The 13746-nt window shown below is 45.0% G+C and overlaps 1 protein-coding gene across 1 annotated transcript in view; it reads left to right on the top strand.

The window, feature by feature from the left end:
• Window positions 1-482: 482 nt before the first annotated feature.
• Window positions 483-13746, top strand: part of LOC106566447 (syntaphilin-like) — a 31783-nt gene continuing 18519 nt past the window's right edge. Inside the window, exon 1 of the mRNA XM_045692722.1 lies at window positions 483-662. The gene's annotated coding sequence lies outside the window, so the exon portion shown is untranslated. The remainder of the gene's footprint in view (window positions 663-13746) is intronic.

The raw sequence follows: 13746 nt of genomic DNA on the forward strand, positions 1-13746 counted from the left end.
TGTGTGACAAAACTGCACATTTTAGAGTGGCCTTTTATTGCCCCAGCACAAGGTGCACCTGTGTAATGGCATGCTTTTTAATCAGCTTATTGATATGACACACCTGTCAAGTGGATGGATTATCTTGGCAAAGAATAAATGCTCAAAAACAGGGATGTAAACAAATGTGTTCACAACATTTTAGAGAAATAAGCTTTTTGTGCTTATGGAACATTTCTGTGGTATTTTATTTCAGCTCATGAACATGGGACCAACACTTTACAGGTTGCATTTATATTTTTGTTCAGTGCATATTTTGTTCAGACCATAAATTATGTGAAGAATTGTATAAACTGCAGACAGATGAGTTCACTCCTGATTCAGTATTTGTTTGTGTCCAGGACTGTTATTAAGATGCACGTTTGTTATGAAGATCGGTGTTTCCCTTTAAGAACCAACGTAGCACTACGCATCTGCTTTCAACAATGCAGGTCTTTCGGTGAGGCTCTCAAACGCAACTCAGGCATTCCGGTCATCCACCCCGAGCGCCCGAGCAGAGGCACACCGATCTCTGGCGGAGTCCTTACCGGAGACGGGCTTCGCGGGGTAATCAAGAAGGCAGGCAGTAAACCATCCCGGGTATAACGATGGAACCGTAAAATAAATACGGAAGGGGGGAACAGGTAAACGTCCTTCTTTTTCGATTCAAGACGTTGTAGCCTAATGCCATTTGGCTTTGCTGTCATTTTACTAAGGATGCTCCGGTGTAGGGCACATCAAGGACTGTGAATAAGTATGAATAGAGTATTCGAGAAATGGAGACATGCAGAGAGAGCTGCAAGATGTTGCCAAGCCGAATATAATTTTGTTAATGAAGAGTAGAGTTACGCACGCACCTATAGCATAGGCCTAATGTTATGATGGTTTGTTGTTTGTGTCGCTGTCCAGCAGCGAGCCTGCTGCTGCAAGGATGGAGCGCAGATGTGTGTACCTTGTCATCTTGCGCTATACGTTGGAAGTAGCGGTACTAGGCTATTCTCCGGCCAGGTGATCACAACCCTTGCAGATTACGCGTCGGTCATTTGCGAATTGGCGTTATACATTATTGATGCAATGTATTTGGAAAGCATTTGATAGAGATGGTTCATATGAAGTCAGGTTCAGTAAGCGTTGGGAAAAAGCACAGTAATCTCAAGGCAAACACCTGCCATTTTAGTAGCCTACTAAAGTCGTGACTGGTCTCCTGGCATGCAATTTGACCTTGCAGTAGTTTTCGATGTTCAGTAAAATAGGAAATCTGACGGAAATATAAACATCAGGCTTGTAAAAGGGCTCTGGACTTTGTGTTTGTTGGTGGAGACGTTCTAGATTGTAGCTCAGGTTACTCACACTCTCTCCAAATGTCCTCTAGAAATATATGTTGTTTTCCCAGGAGTCTGCAGTGACTCAGCTTTGCATTATGATTGTTGGTGCATATGGTGATGACCAGAGGGGTAAAGGGCCCAGTTGTTGAGAGCACATTCACCCCGCATGCACCACACATACACCCCACATACACCCCGCATGCACCACACATACACCCCACATTCACCCCGCATGCACCACACATACACCCCACATTCACCCCGCATGCACCACACATACACCCCACATTCACCCCGCATGCACCACACATACACCCCACATTCACCCCGCATGCACCACACATACACCCCACATTCACCCCGCATGCACCACACATACACCCCACATTCACCCCGCATGCACCACACATACACCCCACATTCACCCCGCATGCACCACACATACACCCCACATTCACCCCGCATGCACCACACATACACCCCACATTCACCCCGCATGCACCACACATACACCCCACATACACCCCGCATGCACCACACATACACCCCACATACACCCCACATACACCCCGCATGCACCACACATACACCCCACATTCACCCCGCATGCACCACACATACACCCCACATACACCCCGCATGCACCCCACATTCACCCCACATATAACCTCTGCCTGGATCCAAAACAACCTCTGCCTGGATCCAAAACAACCTCTGCCTGGATCCATAACAACCATAGACTGGATCCAAAACAACCTCTGCCTGGATCCAGAACAACCATAACCTGGTTCCAAAAGAACCATAGCCTGGATCCAAAACAACCATAGCCTGGATCCAAAACAACCATAGCCTGGATCCAAAACAACCTCTGCCTGGATCCAAAACAACCATAGACTGGATCCAAAACAACCATAGCCTGGATCCAAAACAACCTCTGCCTGGATCCAAAACAACCTCTGCCTGGATCCAAAACAACCATAGACTGGATCCAAAACAACCTCTGCCTGGTTCCAAAACAACCTCTGCCTGGTTCCAAAACAACCTCTGCCTGGTTCCAAAACAACCATAGCCTGGTTCCAAAACAACCATAGCCTGGTTCCAAAACAACCATAGCCTGGTTCCAAAACAACCTCTGCCTGGTTCCAAAACAACCATAGCCTGGATCCAAAACAACCATAGCCTGGTTCCAAAACAACATCTGCCTGGTTCCAAAACAACCTCTGCCTGGATCCAAAACAACCTCTGCCTGGTTCCAAAACAACCATAGCCTGGATCCAAAACAACCATAGCCTGGTTCCAAAACAACCATAGCCTGGATCCAAAACAACCATAGCCTGGATCCAAAACAACCTCTGCCTGGAACCAAAACAACCATAGCCTGGATCCAAAACAACCTCTGCCTGGAACCAAAACAACCATAGACTGGATCCAAAACAACCTCTGCCTGGAACCAAAACAACCATAACCTGGTTCCAAAACAACCATAGCCTGGTCCCAAAACAACCTCTGCCTGGATCCAAAACAACCTCTGCCTGGATCCAAAACAACCATAGACTGGATCCAAAACAACCATAGCCTGGATCCAAAACAACCATAGACTGGATCCAAAACAACCATAGCCTGGATCCAAAACAACCTCTGCCTGGATCCAAAACAACCTCTGCCTGGATCCAAAACAACCATAGACTGGATCCAAAACAACCTCTGCCTGGTTCCAAAACAACCTCTGCCTGGTTCCAAAACAACCTCTGCCTGGTTCCAAAACAACCATAGCCTGGTTCCAAAACAACCATAGCCTGGTTCCAAAACAACCATAGCCTGGTTCCAAAACAACCTCTGCCTGGTTCCAAAACAACCATAGCCTGGATCCAAAACAACCATAGCCTGGTTCCAAAACAACATCTGCCTGGTTCCAAAACAACCTCTGCCTGGATCCAAAACAACCTCTGCCTGGTTCCAAAACAACCATAGCCTGGATCCAAAACAACCATAGCCTGGATCCAAAACAACCATAGCCTGGTTCCAAAACAACCATAGCCTGGATCCAAAACAACCTCTGCCTGGAACCAAAACAACCATAGCCTGGTTCCAAAACAACCATAGCCTGGATCCAAAACAACCTCTGCCTGGAACCAAAACAACCATAGACTGGATCCAAAACAACCTCTGCCTGGAACCAAAACAACCATAACCTGGTTCCAAAACAACCATAGCCTGGTCCCAAAACAACCTCTGCCTGGATCCAAAACAACCTCTGCCTGGAACCAAAACAACCATAGCCTGGATCCAAAACAACCATAGACTGGATCCAAAACAATCCATTGTTCAACACCATAGTGCCCACAAAGCTCAACACTAAACTAAGGACCCTGGGACTAAACACCTTCCTCTGCAACTGGATCCTGGACTTCCTGATGGGCCACCCCCCAAGTGGTTAGAGTAGGCAATAACACATCTGCCACACTGATCCTCAACACCATGGTCCCTCAGGAGTGCATGCTCAGTCCCCTCCTGTACTCCCTGTTCACCCATGACTGCGGGGCCAAGCACGACTCCAACACCATCATTAAGTTTGCTGACGACACAACAGTGGTAGGCCAGATCACCGACAACGATGAGACAGCCTATAGGGAGGAGGTCAGAGACCTGTCAGTGTGGTGCCAGGACAACAACCTCTCCCTCAATGTCAGCAAGACAAAGGAGCTGATCATGGACTACAGGATAAGGTGGGCCGAACAGGCCCCCATTAACCCGAAAGGTTGCAAGATCGAATCCCAGAGCTGACAAGGTAAAAATCTGCCGTTCTGCCCCTGAACAAGGCAGTTAACCCACTTTTTCCTAGGCCGTCATTGAAAATAAGAATTTGTTCTTAACTGACTTGCCTAGTTAAATAAATGTAAAAAAAAAAGTAAAACAATTGTCAAAAACTCCAGTCACCCAAGTCATAGACTGTTTTCTGTGCTACCTCACGGCAAGCGGTACCGGAGCGCCAAGTCTAGGCCCAAAAGGCTCCTTAACAGCTTCTATTAGACTGCTGAACAATTAATAAAATGGCCACCCGGACTATTTACATTGACCCCCCCCCTTTTGTTTTTAAACTGCTGATACTTGCTGTTTATTATCTATGTATCTATGTCACTTTACCCCTACCTACATCTACAAATTACCTCGACTAACCTGTACCCCCTGTATATAGCCTCGTTACTGTTATGTCATTTTATTCTGTTACTTTTTATTACATTTTTTACTTTAATTTATTTAGTAAATATTTTGTTAACTCCATTTCTTGAACTGCAATGTTGTTTAAGGGCTTGTAAGTAAGCATTTCACGGTAAGGTCTGCACCTGTTGTATTCGGTTTGATTTGATTTGATTTTGATTGACTTCTCGTCCTAGACCCACAAGCAGCTTTGTTAGTCTATTAAGCAGTTTTCTTTTCACCGGCCTTATTGTCTCATTGTGCTCTAAGCTTTCACCCGGACACTGCTCACTATATAAGTAAAGCATTTAGCACAATTACTGCAGTGGCTCCAGGCAAGGGAATTGCATTTCATGCTAAATGAAAGCAGTCCGAATGACTGACAGATAGATGGGTTGATTTAATTTGCATTATCTGACTGATTCTTTGTTCTTTGTTTCATTGGTGATTTGCATGCAGTGATATCCAACTATAATACAAACCTGTTGAAGGGCAACAGGAATGTAATCTGAGCCAGTGACCCTCTCCTATAGCACTCTAACCACTGAACCCACAGTATCTTAGTATCTGGATGTCTGCATTTATCTTTTCTCTATTATTTACAATCCTAAAGTTTAGTTGGAAAAGTCAATATGCTGAAACAGGCTACCAACGTTCTAGTTAGAGGAGCCTTCCTCTTCCAAACTTCTTTCTTCCTGGATAGACCTATTTTGTGAGCCGGTCTCCACAGTACAACTGCTGAACTCTGGAATTCCAACCGTGCAGCTGTCAATAGTGCTGAAACGCTGTTCGCCATATTACCGCTTATTAGTTGTTGCTTTTTCAACATTGGACCTTTTTACACTAGACAACGTCACCATAGTCCTCCCGTTTAGTTCATTTTGACAGATTCATTTCCTGTGAACTTGTCTCTTTGGGACATCTTTTTCAATTTGTCCCAGTTTTGCATGTTTTGCAAAAACGACTTTTGGTTTCTTCTTTTTGAATGTGATGCCCCTGTACACGATTCCATCTTCATCCTGAAGGCAATCTAATCGAATGATTGAATGTAGAAAACATGTATTTCCTGTTCCACCATGTCCCTACACTGATTATGGCTCAGAGAGAAATATTGTGCTTAGTGAGATTACGAATCCACATGTACTTCATCTTTTCTTGTTGTTGCTTTCTTGGCAATGGGGGTGAATCACGGTGGACAATGCCCTGAGCCTAGCCTGTAAATAACACTCCTAACAGCAGTATGGAGCTAACAGGGAGCGCTAATGGCCGTTGGGCACATGTACAGTACACTCGCACAGTCTCTGGTTCAACAGGGTTTCTAGAGGTCCTGATAACATCACAGACTGCTCAGCGAGAGGGGTCTCTGGTCAGTTAGGGGCAGGATGCTGCTACGGGATGTCAGGATCTTTCTGGAGAGCGCTCAAATTGAAAGACTAAAGCTGTGTTCAAATACTCATACTAACCTTACTAACTGTACTATTTGTGATGTAAATTGAGTATAGAGTATGCTTATTGGTCATAGTATGGATATAGTTAGTATGCCAAAAGTTCCCGGATGTCGTACAACAACGGCGAAAATACGAAGTATACAAGCAGAGGACACTATTTCCGTGCTTTTAGGGCCCATAATGCAATTCTTCAGAAAATGGGTGTGGCTTCACATCGTTTTCAGACTTGAAGAAAATGGAGGAAAATATCCAATGAGAGCGGATGCAAATTCATTGCTTTAACTAATTATGACAAATGTTGAGAAAATGTTGAGCAATGTAATAAAGTAATGACTTTTCAAACAAGTTACCTTACACGTTATGTTGGCTGACAATTTGTTAGCTACGGTGTCCTTACGAACCACATAGCATATCATTACAGCTGTATGTACCGGTATGTTAGCTAGCTACCTAACGTTAGTTGCCTACTAATACATCAAACTTGCCAGTATATTAACTATATGCTATCTAACTAACTACCAAACGTTTATTGACATGATGAATCCTGTAATTCTTAGCTTAGCGAAGTGGTATAGTCATTGTGTGTTCTCAATGGACATTCTGGTGCTTTCGTAAATTCGCTCTGGCTATCTACTCCGATTTCAGAGCATTATCATCTGAGTGTACCAGAGCGCAGAATAACTGATGAATTTACGAATGCTAGGGCGAGTAAAATGGTCATAGTGACGTGTTCTCTCATTTGTTTCTGGAAGTAGCTAGCAAGCTAGCCAACGTTAGAACGCTCGGGTCAACCCTAATCCTCGGCCAGAGCGTCCAGTGTGGAAACGCTCTGAATTTACAAACGGACAATCTGACAACGCTCTGAATTTACAAACGGCGAGAGCGCACTCTGAGCACCCTCTGGTACTCCAGATTGTATTTAAGAACACACACACAAAGTCGTAAAATGTCTAGCTAGTAATTTGTTATGCTAAGAAGCTAGTAAGAGGTTGCATAGCAACAGCATCAACTTCCGGTAGACAGGCGAAGAGCTAGTACGCTCAACTGAAAGGATACTGTTCGTTTACAGTGTACTAAAATGAACTAATAGTATATACTCATTAAGTATGTAGTATACAGTATATTAGTATGGGTATTCAAACACAGCTTAACTCTGGACCCAACAGATTAGAGCAAATCATGGTTAGCAATACAAATGTTGGCTGTGACTCATCTGCTTAGGATCTCCACTGTCCAATGGTTGGAATTTCCCTCTCCATACCAAAGTTATTTGAGTGGTTTCAAAACACAACCTATGGAGAGAAAAGCAACATGGTTGTTAAATAGGCACTTACAGTAGTTGTATATGTAGTAGTGATGGGGAGAAATCCATGCAGTTACATATCGGGATATTATTTTCTACTATTAATTGCAATATTATAGGTTCATCAAATAATAAAATCGCAGTATCGAATCGCAATACATGTAGTATCGTAAGAATCGTGAGAATTGCCATGCATATCGTATCAGCACCTAAGTATGGTGATAATATCGTATTGTGAGGTCCCTGGTGGCAGTTCCCAGTCCTAATATGTATACGCTGGACATATCAGCCCTGCTTGCTTAAACCACAATTCCAGGGCGAGGAGAGGTTCCTGAATATGTTAACAAAGATGCCAACACACATAAACATTGCATGTGGTAACATTTGTTATGATAATCTTTGTCACTTTAGTGGAGGTGCTCTTGCTGTTTCTCAGAAGGGGAGAGGGACCGGTGCTGGCTCCTGACCTGTTATATCCAGATGTCAGCCCAACATGACTCCCCTCATCTCCCCTCTCCACCTCGCTTCTCCTCCTCCCCCTCTCTTCCCTCACCCCTCTTCTCCACCCCCCTCTTCTCCCCCTTTCCCACCTCTCCCCCTCTCTTCCCTCACTCCTCTCCTCCTCCCTCTCCCGTTTTCCTCCCCCTCCCCTCGCGTAGCATTTCGTGATGGGTGTACAGACCTCTGCTGCTGTAAGCTGCTCTGCAGTGCAGTGACTAGGCAGGATTTTGAGATTCTTCGTAATGAAATGTGTTGTCCTGCCGAGTGCGTTGTCCTTTCCACTTGGCCTCAGAGCTTACACTGTCCCTTTGGACATACAGGAAACGCCTACCTGGAACCAGTTAGAAGTAGACTACTGCACTGGAGCTGTGTCCTGTGAGGTCATACTGTCAGAGCTGAACCATGTCTTTAGGGTTGTAGCTGGGAGTCCTAGTTAGCTGGGAGTCCTAGTTAGCTGGGAGTCCTAGTTAGCTGGGAGTCCTAGTTAGCTGGGAGTCCTAGTTAGCTCGGAGTCCTAGTTAGCTGGGAGTCCTAGTTAGCTGGGAGTCCTAGTTAGCTGGGAGTCCTAGTTAGCTGGGAGTCCTACTTAGCTGGGAGTCCTACTTAAAGTTGTTTGATCTTTTGGTTGTGACTGGGAGTGCTCTCCACTCATACATTCATACATTTTGTCAGTGTGATGATGTTAATATTTGTGGCATTAGGAGCTGTTCTGGGCTGGTGTTGTGAGCGGGGACATATTCCACTATCAGCTGGCTGTGCCGGCCGGCCGTCCTGATAAGAGCGTGTGAGTTATCATCATCCAGGGAGGAGAAATGCAGCGCTGAAAACAAACATAGGAGGAGGACCAAGGCACTCTTCATATAATTAATTAAATGATATGAAAATGATATGAAGAGTGCCTTGGTCCTCCTTTCTTTTTGATGACCAATTCACCACTTTTACCAAAGAGCACCTTCTGTCTACCAACATTTACTATTGTGTACCTTAGTAGTGCTTCCCTTCCTCCTCTTTCTATTAGATCTATTATGCTTTAGAAAAACTGGCAGATCAACTCCTGGGCCTAAAACAAATGTATCTAGCTTATTCTATAGCAGCTGTTGCAACCACCACAATCAGAGAGAGAGAGAGAGAGAGAGAGAGAGAGAGAGAGAGAGAGAGAGAGAGAGAGAGAGAGAGAGAGAGAGAGAGAGAGAGAGAGAGAGAGAGAGAGAGAGAGAGAGAGAGAGAGAGAGAGAGAGAGAGAGAGAGAGAGAGAGAGAGAGAGAGAGAGAGAGAGAGAGAGAGAGAGAGAGAGGTGCTAGGTTTCTGGTGTGACTTTGCTCTTTTAATGGATCCCCATTAGCTCTTCCTGTTATAAAAACATTGAAATACATTCATTACAGAATTCACAACAGTAATAGTGTGTGTGTACCCAGGGACAGTGATAGAGCTGCTATGAGTCACTCTGTCTCTCTATCCAATCCGTAGGGTGTACTGTACTTTGTGAGTCAGAAGCCACTGAGTTTCACTAGTCTACTGAAACACAGAGAGGGAAATATGAACCTGCGTTGTTTCATTTTTCAAGCACTTTAATATATATTATATATACAAAAGTATGTGGACACCCCTTCAAATTAGTTTATTCAGCTATTTCAGCCACACTCGTTGCTGACAGGTGTTTAAAAAATTGAACACAGCCATGAAATTTCCCTAGACAAAGATCTGCTGTACAATGTCCTTACTGAAGAGCTCAGTGACTTTCAACTTAAAATGTCTGCCCTGCTAAAGCTGCCCGGGTCAACTGTAAGTGCTGTTATTGTGAAGTGGAAACGTCTAGGAGCAACAACGGCTCAGCCGCAAAGTGGTAGGCCACACAAGCTCACAGAATAGAATCGCCGAGTGCTGAAGTGCGTAGCGCGTAACAATCATCTGTCCACGGTTGCAACACTCACTACCAAGTTCCAAACTGCCTCTAGAAGCAAGGTTAGTCGGTAGCTTCATGAAATGGGTTTCCATGGCCGAGCAGCCGCACACAAACCTAAGATCACCATGCGCAATGCCAAGCATCGGCTGGAGTGGTGTAAAGTTCACCGCCATTGGACTCTGGAGCAGTGGAAACGTGTTCTCTGGCGTGATGAATCGCGCTTCACCATCTGGCAGTCCGATGGATGAGTCTGGGTTTGGCGGATGCCAGTAGAACACTACCTGCCCGAATGCATAGTGCCAACTCTAAAGTTTGGTGGAGGAGGAATAATGATCTAGGGCTGTTTTTCATGGTTTGGGCTAGGCCCCTTAGTTCCAGTGAAGGGAAATCTTAACACATACAATAACATGCTAGACGATTCTGTGCTTCCAACTTTGTGGCAACAGTTTGGGGAAGGCCCTTTCACGTTTCAGCGTGCAATGCCCCCGTGCACAAAGCGAGGTCCACACAGAAATGGTTTGTTGAAATCGGTGTGGAAGAACTTCACTGGCCTGCACACAGCCCTGATCTCAACCCCATCGAACACCTTCGGGATGAATTGGAACGCCGACTGCGAGCGAGGCCTAATCGCCCAACATCAGTGCCCAAACTCACAAATGCTCTTGTGGCTGAATGGAAGCAAGTCCCCACAGCAATGTTCCAACATCTAGTGGAAAGCCTTCCCAGAAGACTGGAGGCTGTTATAGCAGCAAAGGGGGAACAACTCCATATTAATGCCCGTGATTTTGGAATGAGATGTTCAACGAGCAGGTGCCAACATGCTTTTGTACATCTCTGTATGAACAGCAGCACGTATAACACACTTGTCAGACTCCCACTCCATCAACAACATGTATACTTGTGAGTGACAGGAAAAACACCCTTTCTCTTTTTCCATCTCTCTTCCCATCTCTCTCTCTTTACATTTTAGTCATTTAGCAGACGCACTTATCCAGAACGACTTACAGTAGTGAATGCATACATTTCATACATTTTATCTCCGTACTGGTCCCCCGTGGGAATCGAACCCACAACCCTGGCATTGCAAACACCATGCTCTACCAACTGAGCTACACGGGGCTCTCTCTCTTCCCATCTCTCTCTCTCTCTTTCTTCCCATCTCTCTCTCTCACTCTTCCCCTCTCTCTCTCCATCGCTCTCTCTCTTCCCATCTCTCTCTCTCTCTCTCGCTCTCTCTCTTCCCATCTCTCTCTCTCTCCCTTCCCATCTCTCTCTTTCTCTCGCTCTCTCTCTTCCCATCTCTCTCTCTCTCCCTTCCCATCTCTCTCTTTCTCTCGCTCTCTTCCCATCTCTCTCTTCCTCTCTCTCTCTTTTCCCATCGCGATCTTCCCATCTCTCTCTCTTTCTCTCTCTCTTCCCATCTCTCTCTCTCTCTTCCCATTTCTCTCTCTCTCTTTCTCTCTCTCTTCCCATCTCTCTCTCTCTCTCTTCCCATCTCTCTCTCTCTCTTTCTCTCTCTCTTCCCATCTCTCTCTCTCTCTCTTCCCATCTCTCTCCCTCTCTCTCTATCTCTTATCTTTCTTCCTCAAACACATGCGCGCTGCAGTGTCCTGTACAGGAAGTTATTGGTTGTGTATGAGATTAGTCAAGGTCACCTTTCCCTGGGAGAGCATGAACATTCTCTCTATTTATTTCTCAAAAATATACGGAGACTCTCCATCTATCTCTGGCCTGCCTCCTTCCCTCGCTTCCCTCTCTGTCCACATGTCTCTGTCATCAGCGTTGAAGCTTCTTGCATGCTGCTGTACCTTTCTGATGCTGCCAGTGGTTCTGGCTGGGGATGCTGTTACATAAGAGAGCTTAATAAATCCTGTATGAATGCCTTATGATGTAAGTAGTAGGAAATACTGCCTGCCTGCTCCTGTCAACCAGGGATATTGGTGCTGTAGGCTGGAGCAGAGAAGAAGAGGATGGGAAAGTCTAGTGCTGAGTGATTAATACGGATGTCGTTTTTTTTTTCGCTTATTAAACAACTAATTGTCCGATGTCGGTTCAATTACTTGAATTCCATTTCTGTTTTTTTTGTGTGAGCCCAACGCACCAATACTCTAGAGAGAAATCAAATCATTCACGAGAGAAATTAAGTCACGAATTATGTTTGACGCTGTGCTGAAGGGAGTTGTAGTTTTGATTAAGCAAATATACATCCTAGTTCAGTGCAGAAACGTGGTAATTAACTACACTGACCATAATCCATTGAGGCTGACGAATGCACTTTTACGCACAGATCGCATGAGAGAGGAATGTAGGCTACACAACACAACAATGAGAGGGATAAAGAGTGACAGTTCGTGAAACTATGCCATATCTTCTTTGAAGTGATTTCGTCAGACAGCTCTGCAGCATACGTAGGCAGGCTAGCCTAGCTAAATATGATGACTGCAGACAGTACAGTATGGGGACCACAGAGATAACGTTGTCTAGCTGGCTGCTACTGTCTGAGCAGAGATGAGATGATGACTTTGAGGAGAGACAAATAATAAAGTAATCAAATAAAAACGAAGTAATATACACATATTTTATTATTTCATAGTAATTTATCATTTTAAATCGATGTCTACCCAATGTGGACCTGACAGAGACAATGGAATATTTTCTATGTTTTGGCATTTGAATGTCCACTATTTTTGCTTTATAATTTCCATTAAAAAGCTCTAAAATGATTTTAATGCCATTATTTCATAATGAATTTAACGTCTAAAAAACAATGATTGAAACCAAAAATTGAAAACCATTATTATTTTTTAATAATCGAACCTAACCCGAACTGACCTGATCAGCACGACGGGAAACATCCCAGAGAGAGTTCAGCTCCTATCGATCTGATCATCTTTACTCTGTTACTTAATTACTACTTTATGGGAGCGCGCGTGTGTGTGTGTGTGTGTTAGGTAAGAGTGATTTGTTTATTTTTGTATTTAATCATGTTACCCTGTTTTCCCGAATCAAAAGGCTTTGATTGGTGCAGAGGGTTTGATGTTGCTAAGTGACAGCCAATAACAGGAAAGCCATCATGGGCACAGGTGTGTCCACCTCCTAGTTCCCTCTGGGTGACTGATTCACCTCCTTTTAGTTCCCTCTGCTATGCTATGTCACGCCCTGTGTAACCATGCTATGTCACACCCTGTGTAACCATGCTATGTCACCCCCTGTGTAACCATGCTATGTCACACCCTGTGTAACCATGCTATGTCACCCCCTGTGTAACCATGCTATGTCACCCCCTGTGTAACCATGCTATGTCACCCCCTGTGTAACCATGCAATGTCACGCCCGTGTAACCATGCTATGTCACGCCCTGTGTAACCATGCTATGTCACCCCCTGTGTAACCATGCTATGTCACCCCCTGTGTAACCATGCTATGTCACCCCCTGTGTAACCATGCTATGTCACGCCCTGTGTAACCATGCTATGTCACACCCTGTGTAACCATGCTATGTCACCCCCTGTGGAACCATGCTATGTCACACCCTGTGTAACCATGCTATGTCACCCCCTGTGTAACCATGCTATGTCACCCCCTGTGTAACCATGCTATGTCACCCCCTGTGTAACCATGCAATGTCACGCCCGTGTAACCATGCTATGTCACGCCCTGTGTAACCATGCTATGTCACCCCCTGTGTAACCATGCTATGTCACCCCCTGTGTAACCATGCTATGTCACCCCCTGTGTAACCATGCTATGTCACGCCCTGTGTAACCATGCTATGTCACCCCCTGTGTAACCATGCTATGTCACCCCCTGTGTAACCATCCTATGTCACGCCCTGTGTAACCATCCTATGTCTCGCACTGTGTAACCATGCTATGTCACCCCCTGTGTAACCATCCTATGTCACGCCCTATGTAACCATCCTATGTCACGCCCTGTGTAACCATCCTATGTCACGCCCTGTGTAACCATCCTATGTCACGCCCTGTGTAACCATCCTATGTCACGCCCTGTGTAACCATCCTATGTCACGCCCTGTGTAACCATGCTATA

Source organism: Salmo salar, chromosome ssa13, assembly GCF_905237065.1.
Source record: "Salmo salar chromosome ssa13, Ssal_v3.1, whole genome shotgun sequence".
In the NCBI taxonomy this organism is placed as follows: domain Eukaryota; kingdom Metazoa; phylum Chordata; class Actinopteri; order Salmoniformes; family Salmonidae; genus Salmo; species Salmo salar.